Below are 8,597 nucleotides of genomic sequence, written 5' to 3' on the forward strand. Positions count from 1 at the left end.
ATCTGAAATGGTAAATATGAGGTTAATAGAAGTCATTCTTCATTTTTCAATCCCTTTTAAACAGTTAAAATATAACTGCTTAAACTAAAAAGAGTAACAATGAATTAGAGGGTTTAAAACAGACATATTGATAAAATGTATGACAAAATAGGATAAAAAATGTGGCGGGGGAGATGGAGATGAAAAAACACTGTCAGATTTCTAACATTAAACATGAAGTGATATTATTTGAAGAAAAACTGTAATAAGTTATCTTGTAAACCCTAACACATACACTAGAAAAATAAAACAGAATCATACCTAACAGGTGAACAGCAGAATAAAAGGGATGTTATCCCCCTCTTTGCAAATAAGGAAGCTAAGTTCCTTTCTTGGGCACAGACCTGTTATTAGACTTACAAAATCTAAAAATACTACAGCTATCAGATACTATTTTGTTTTTCAAAACAACAGTCAATTATAAAAAGTGATTTTAGTATGTCAATTAATATCTATTAAGATATTTGCTTCTTCATAGTTTCTGCCTTTTTCCTTTTTAATCCTCAATCAACTTCATTCCTGCATTCACAATACACATGTTGTTCTTACTGCTACAGGGTTTCTCAACCTCAGCATCATCAACATTTTGGGTCAGATAAGTCTTTGTTGTAGGAGGCTGTGTATGCGTGGTAGGTAGCAGCTTCGTTGGCCTCTACCCACTAGATACCAGTAGCACTCACTCACTTGCAGTAACAAAACTGGCTCCAAATATTACCAAACATTTCCTTGGGGGGCAAAATCACCACTTGCTCTATTTTAGCACTTTAGACTACAGTGCTTTATGTAACAGTTAAATGTCTACATGTCTACGCCCTGCTTTGGACTGTAAGTACTAACAACATTCAACACATGTATTCACCAAGCGTCTAAGTAACAGTGATTGGGATACGACAGTGAATTTCATTCCATCGCCATGCCTTACTCATCTCTGCATTCCCCAAAGGCCTTACTCATAATAAGCAACTGTACATTTACTGAAGTGAACAAGCTGTAAGGTGAATAGAAATTTCATCAACGACGTGAATGCAGACAGGCATTTGGTGGCAAAAGCAACATCACCAAATAGAAAATAGTTAGGGTCACTTACCTAACGACTTTTTGCAAAATTAATCCAAGGATATTTCTTCTGTCACTTTTGTTTTCTCAAACAGTCATAGAGAAAAATTACGGATTTTTCAACTGCATTCCAGATTGAGATCTACTTCTAAGGTATGTTTGAGCCCAACTAGCCACTGGTATTGAAAGGAATAACATGGGTCTAGTTGACAAAGTACTAAGTGTGAATGGCTATTGACTTCAAAACTACCTATTCAGCAACAATAAACACAACTTTTAAAAACAACATGCAATGGTCCATTGTTAGAAGTTAATTAGAATAATCAGATGAATGCAGGAGGATAACAACAGTTAACATTTTCATAACAAAAAACTCATTAGACCTAGATTTGAATAGTTCTAAGAAATCACTGTAGAGGATACATGCCCTCAATTGATTATCTTAGTTTCGCTATTGAGCGTGCAGGTGTAATATATTTGACTTTCAAAAATATTTTCAACTGATTTACAATAAAACTTTGTATGTATGGCAATATTATAAGGATGATATGCTATAATTAAAATGCTATGTAACTGAATACCTACAAAAAAAATGCAACGACAAAAAACTAAAATCTTGAGATTGTGCTTTCAACATGAATATGCTCCCTAGAAAATGAAGTAACGTTCCTAATCTTGTACGTAGCCCTATCCACAAGATTATTTCTAACAGAAAATATGTTCAGAATTTTAACCCAGGAACACATTTCTTTTTATCAGTGACATCTATGACACCATGACTCTAAGAGTATATTGCTGAAAAGGCATTTAAGTAGCTCTTACAAATATAAGGATCTATCCTAAGCTGCCAGTGGCTGAAATAAGTCAACAGTCCTACTTTGCAGATGGGCCAGTCATAGGAAGCACCCAAAGGCCTACACAGAACCTATTAACAGGGTATATTAGAGCATAAAAAAAGAATGTGAAAAGTAACTTTAAGGTTTCAAGCCTGGGGAACTGAAAGAAAATTTTTTTCTTTGCAAATTAGAAGGTAAATTAGAAGGCTTTGCAAATTAGAAGGTTACTGGAGGACGGTATTTTATATCAACATAATAATATCCAAGAGGCTGGGTACAGTGGGCTCACACCTGTAATCCCAGCACATTGGGAGGCCAAGGCGGGTGGACAGCTTAAGCCCAGGAGTTTGAGACTAGCCTGGCCAACATGGTGAAACTCCCTCTCTACAAAAGATATAAAAATTAGCCAGGTGTGGTGGCACACACCTGTGGTTCCAGCTACTCACGCAGCTGAGATGGGAGAATCGCTTGAGCCCTGGGAGGGGCAGGTTGCAGTGAGCCAAGACTGCCACTGCACTCTAGCCTGGGTGACAGAGCAAGACCATGCCTCAAAATATATAAATTATGTAAGTGACAGAGCAAGACCATGTCTCAAAACATATAAATTATATAAATAATACTACACAAAAAACCACCAAAAATTAAGAGATTTACTTGGAGTCAGAGCTGGAGATGTTACTCTAAGAATAATCCACATATAGAGAACTTGAAAGCTGATCTCAGAGACTGAGAAAGAACAGAAATTCAAGAGAGCATCTATGGAGACAACCATGCTAAAGGGTTCCAGAGAGGGATAAAACGAACCACTAATAAATGGCAGTCAGAAATGTATGTGAGATAGAGATTTCGAAGAATTTAGTGTCACTGAAGTCAGGAAATGGTTTTAAGCATGAGTGGTCAGCATCAGACTTCCAAACCTCTTGAGGGCAGAAATTCTTTCCCCTCTGAACACGACCAGAAGCCCCTATCACAGTACCTGCCACACGGTGTGCTCTCGCCAAATACTAATACTGTACCCTTGCACTGTGCCTGCCATATGCCAGACACTGTTTAATTGATTTACATACATGAATTCATAATTCTCACCACAGAAGGTGCTATTATGCCCATTCTACACATAGAGAAACTGAGTCATCAAGCATTTAAGTAATTTGCCTGAACTCCCACACCTAGGAGAATCTGTCCTGTAAAGAGACTACTGATTAGATCTGGTTAGAACATTACCAAGCTGAGAGCAAGTCCAGTGCAGTGCTAGAGGAAGAACTCAAATTGCAGGATGTTAAAGCACACCTGAGGTATCCATCACTTCCTCCCTGTCCCCTCTCCTTTTGTTAAAGATGTTGGCATGGCCAGTTTCAAACGTGCAGCCCTATGAACTGTGAGACAAATCTAAGTCTCTTCCTCATCCATTTTTCCCATTCTCATCTTTCCCCACTCCCCAGCCACCTGCATTAGAAGCAGAAACCTGACCAATTGGATTCTCTCTCTAGAAACAGAACTGAGACTTGGAGATGTTTGTTGAGAACCATGTTGCACAGTTAGTCTGGTGTTGGCATCATGGCAAACCAAAGTCTCATGCAAACCAAAGTTTTGGGGAAGCGGAAACCAAGAGCTTTAAAGAGAAGGCCAATCTGAAAGAAACTGGAATAGATCTGTGGTGAGTAGCAGAGACGTAACACCATGTGCCTCCAGAGAAAAACTGGAAGAATGACTGTCTGAAGACTTCCCAATTTCCAGAACGCTGGATTGGAATCATGCAATGGACTTCAGCAGCACTGTATGACAAATGCTTTTTTTAAAGTAGGCTAATTAAATTGGCTTTTTGATCCTTGCAATCAAAGAATCCTCAAACCATTATAGGAGGTTAAAAAAAAAAAATGAGTAAGCAAGTACTATGTGCTTCGCACTAACTTTCTGAGGTGCGTATGAAGAAAATGAGGCTCATTTAATTAACAGACATGACTCCCAAACCCAAACTCTTTACAATATACCTCATTTTCACTCAAGTAACATCCTCTCTGTTCCACGCCTCTACCCCATTTATTTTCTTTCCCAAAAAACATTCTTAGACTATTCTAAAAATGATTAACTTTTCTCCTCTTACCATGTCCAGTCTCTAATCTATAAATTTCAAATGCCTTTACTCCAGTAATTTTTTGTTGTTTGTTTTTTGAGGCAGAGTCTTGCTCAGTCGCCCAGGGTGGAGTGCAGTGGCAAGATCTTGGCTCACTGCAATCTCCATCTCCCAGGCTCAAGCGATTCTTGTGCCTCATCCTCTCGAGTAGCTGGCATTACAGGTGTGTGCCATCACACGTGGCTAATTTTTGTATTTTTTAGCAAAGACAGGGTTTCTCCATGTTGGCCAGGCTGGTCTCGAACTCCTGGTGTCAAGTGATTCACCCGCCTCAGCCTCCTAAATAAAGTCCTGAGATTACAAGCGTAAGGCACCAGGCCTGGCCCAGAAGTAATTTTAAATAAACTTTTATATGTAAGGATGACTGGGAGAATCAAGACATTTGAATCTTTCCAGTCTGTTTTTAAACTGATAAAGCATTTTTCTTTCTCTTACCCATATTACCAGCTTATTGACCCTTAACTCACACCCAGGCTTAACCTAGATCTTCTCTTGACCAGTTCTCACTCTTCAATCCTTCCAGGTAGTTGATTAATAAAATGCAGACAAGACAGGAAAAAAAAAAAAAAAAAAAAATCAGTTACCCTATCCAAAGTTACTTTAATTACTTTTGAAAAACCAAACACCACACACCCTACAAGTTTGAAACCCTTGCCAAAAGGTGATGAAGACCAGCCAAAAAATTTATTTTTCTATTTCTGAAAATTAGTTTGCTAAGATGGAGTAAGAAGAAATTTTTTTCTAATCAACACTGGTCTCCTCTGCCCATTCACAAAGAGATATTTTCTACGTTACATTTTTGTCAAGTATAGAGAGAATTCCTCTACCTATTTATAACTGACAATTTCTCTTAAAACGGTCTTTAATATGTTGTCCAAATTGGTTTGAGTTCCTTTTCCAGACAGTAAGTTCCTAAAATTAAAAAATAAAAAAAATTAAAAGTACTATATTTTTTCCGGCCTCTAAAGGCAAAAGAGGACTTCTTCAGCTTCTAGACTTATCCCTGGAGTTCAGGGGGCTAGAGAAGGCTAGAGACTTTCTCACTATGGTTCCATGTCTTAAGCAACTTCCCATATCCTCAACAACTGCAAAATATCACTGGCCTAGGAGTCCACTGCTAGACCCATATCAATCTCGTCGATAGTGCAGTTATGTGGGTACATACACTAGTCCCTAGTTCAGCTTGGGAACCCACTTCTTCCCTGATTCCCTTACGTTCTTTGACCTTTCATAAATTACTATTACAGCTACAATTAATAGTGACATTCACTGTTCACCCCGGGTCAGTTTTGTCAGGAGGAACAACAACAACAACAAAAATGAATAATCAGGGTACCATTTGAAAAAGTAAACGTTTAAAAAAAATCATTCAGTTGCACTATTTTAACTGACACCAATCATGTCAGGCACTGGGCTGCCATCCTAAAATCATGACGTTAAAAAAAAGTATCTTTGCATTACTGATACCCCATTTTTTCTTAGCACTCCATATTTTGAGTATTTTCAGACATAACAAAATCACAATCAACATGACATTTCTAAAGCAGTGGGAAGCAGCTAAGCAAAACGAGCATTTTGCAAGCGATTGAAAAGCTGAAAAGAGAGCAGGAATTAACTCCAGTTTGTACTAAAGCTATTAGATGTGTGTCTCAGCAGTCTTTCTCACCATGAAACTCCTTAACATCTAAAGCTAAACCACAACCAACTTTATATGGTTTTAGAAGACAGAGAAAGCAGAGAAAAAAATGAAAGCTGGTAATACGGGGAAGAGAAAAAATGTTAGCTTTTACTGTCATTGTCACTTTTTTTTTAATACTTCGGTTACATCTACATATTTTTTATAAAGCAGCTTAGATGCCTGGATTAATAGCAGTATACTCAATCCATTCGGAGTACTTTATGGCCAGCCTTAAGCCATTAACAGCCTAGGAGGGTATTTGACAGCAAATGCAAATATCAATACTACGAAGAGCCCCTTGACGCCTTCCGTTTCTGTCATAAGATCTGAGCAGCGCCTGCTTCCAGGGCTCCGGGGTTCTGACAGTGAAGGATGCTGTTCGCGGACAAAGTGCAACGTCCTCCTTCTGCTGCAAATGTTCCTGTGCGCACACCACGTACCCGGGGGACCGTCTCTAAAGACCACCCCGTGGATTTAAACAGCCTGTCATTAAAAGCGGCGGCAGCTCCACCGCCACACTCGGGACCCCAGGAAGACCCGTCTCGAGACCGAGCACCTCCCTCTACTCTGGGCCCGGTGCCTTGGGTTTCCTCCCTCGGCCGCGCTCCTCCCGCCCTCCTCTCTCCGCCATGCGAAGGCGCAGCTCTCGGGCGGCCCCGAAGACAGAAGAGGGACCACGGGCCGGCGGAGGGGCTGGGGCGCCGGAGCCGGGCCGCTCCATCCATGCCGGCCGCATACCTGCCGCCACCCCATCTAACCGCAGCCTCCGCGGCAAACGCGTCGGAGCCCGGCTCACCTGGGGGCCGCAGCCTCCGCAGCTCATGGACATGTCACCGGCCGCAACGACCCGTGAGCGAGCCGGGCGAGCAGGCTGGCCCCCTCCCGCGTCGGCCCCCAGCCCTCCCCCCTCCCAGCCCCGCGGCCCGCCCCCGCCCTGCCCACCCCTCGGCTTCCGCCGCCGCCGCCGCCGCCGCAGCTCCGGCCCGCAACACCGCCTACTCTCCACGCCTCCCACTCACTCTCGCGAGAGGGCAGCGCGCCTCTCGCGAGAAGAACTCCGCGGCCGAGCCCGCGCAAAAGTGAGTGGGCGTTTAAAAAGGGAAAGAAGGAACAGGAAAAAAAGCCTTCCCACGTGCTCCGGAGCAGCTAGCGGAGCAGCCCCGCTGATCACATGATTTAAAGGGGGCCTCTCCATTGGCCGGGACCCGCTCAGCCTTGGGAGCTTTAAATTCGAGGGCGACCTACGAACCTGCGGCGGACGTCTTGCGTGCTTCCTGGTCCGTTGCCTTGGAAACGGCTTAACCCTTTCCTCTGGCAGGTCCCCAGGCCTTGGCTTGCTCCGCAGATTTGGTTTCAGGCTCTGCCTCTTTTCCGTCGACCCCTTAGTCTTACAGCCTGGGGCCAGCTGGGCTCCTTCTTCGCCACAAGGCTAGTTTTGCTTTCTTCCGAAGCCCCGGGCCCTTACCAAAGTGGCAGCCCCACCAGATCCGAAGGCCCAAGGAAGGCTCATCCTTTCTGATGACTCCACCCCTTTTCCCAGCATCTCCAGGGAGGACCACTCACAGCGCACAGGGCAACCGGCCCTATCCCAGCCAAGAAGTAGCACCCAGGGTTCTCAGGGCCCTAGTGCTCACCCTGATGTCTTTACATGGTATGGAAATCGGAAACTAAAGCTTTGGTCACTGGGAATCCTAACCAGAGATGAAAAGCTGTTGTGCTGATTATTTTCACCTAAAATCCGAAGGGCCAGTATTGCCCTGTCTCCTTAAGGGCATCTGTTCCTCAAGAGTGGAAACACCTGGCAATAAGAAAGACATTTTTGAGTGTATCCTCATTATGAGTTAAGTTTTGCCCTGTTGAGAGGAGAGGGTCAGGGAAGAAAGGGTGCAATTCATTTGTTCATTTCTTCATTCAACAAACACTACTCCAGGCTTTGTCCATTGAACATCATTGTCCATTGAACAATGATGAAGATAAGTAGTGTAGATTCTAGGGAACTTATCTGAGGATGAAAAGAAAACAAAATATCTGTTGGTTTTAAGCTGTATGTAAAGAAGTTACAGTAAGTGACGTGATGGTGATTGAGTGGCTAGTAAAGGGGCTGCCCTTTTGAGGAGGAGACATTTTAGCAGCGATTTGAATAACAGTCATGCAAAAATCAGAGCGTACAGCATTCCAGGAAAAGGATAACACTAATTCAAAGGCCCTAAGTAAGGACCTGTTCTAGTGCATTTGAGGGAAGAATAAATGAGAAAGTAAACTTTATTGAGCCTGGAGATGGAAACTGTAAGAGTTAAAGAAACAGAAAAGGCAGCTTAACAGAGACAGGTTTATTTTGGAGAATAAACCTGAGAGGGTCTTCTGGCCAATTTCAGTCAGTAGTGTTCTCTCTTACAGACTAAAGGTATTTAGCGGTTGAGGGAGGGAGAGCATATTGCAGGCTTGGAATGTTTCTGGGTGGAGGAGGGTTTTATTGCTGGGGGTTTAATGTCTCTGGTTGGAGGGGAGGCATATTTCTGATCAGAGGGGGGTTTATCTCAGGGTTGGAATATTTCTCATCAGAGGTGTCATTTGTGGTTTATGGTCATGATGACATTAGGCTGATGTTTCTGGGGCTGGATTTAGGCAGTTTTTAATCAAGGGGAACTTAAAATGGTGGTGCTTGTCCAAGATGGAGATGCTCTTGCTGAGTCAGAAACTAGCATGGATCAGATCCTGTAAGGCTTTGTTAGCCAAGAAAGGAATTGAAAGTTTATTCTAAATGCAATAGAAGGTATTAGAAAGTTTTTAATAGGGGAGAGACACCCAGAGTTTACTTTAAAAAAAAAAAGTCTCTTCCTTGAAAATAATGGGT

General features: G+C 42.5%; 1 protein-coding gene across 3 annotated transcripts in view; it reads right to left on the reverse strand.

The window, feature by feature from the left end:
* LOC105491725 (A-kinase anchoring protein 11) overlaps nt 1-7,256 on the reverse strand; it is a 51,552-nt gene extending 44,296 nt beyond the window's left edge. For 2 of the 3 annotated variants that reach the window (XM_011758374.3, XM_011758372.3), the window contains exon 1: nt 6,540-6,650. The gene's annotated coding sequence lies outside the window, so the exon portion shown is untranslated. Of the gene's footprint in view, nt 1-6,539; nt 6,651-6,992 lie in introns of those variants that run through there. The other variant, XM_011758373.3, reaches the window with a different exon arrangement.
* Between the last annotated feature and the right edge of the window lie 1,341 nt (nt 7,257-8,597).

This window comes from Macaca nemestrina, chromosome 16 (genome assembly GCF_043159975.1).
Source record: "Macaca nemestrina isolate mMacNem1 chromosome 16, mMacNem.hap1, whole genome shotgun sequence".
NCBI lineage: Eukaryota > Metazoa > Chordata > Mammalia > Primates > Cercopithecidae > Macaca > Macaca nemestrina.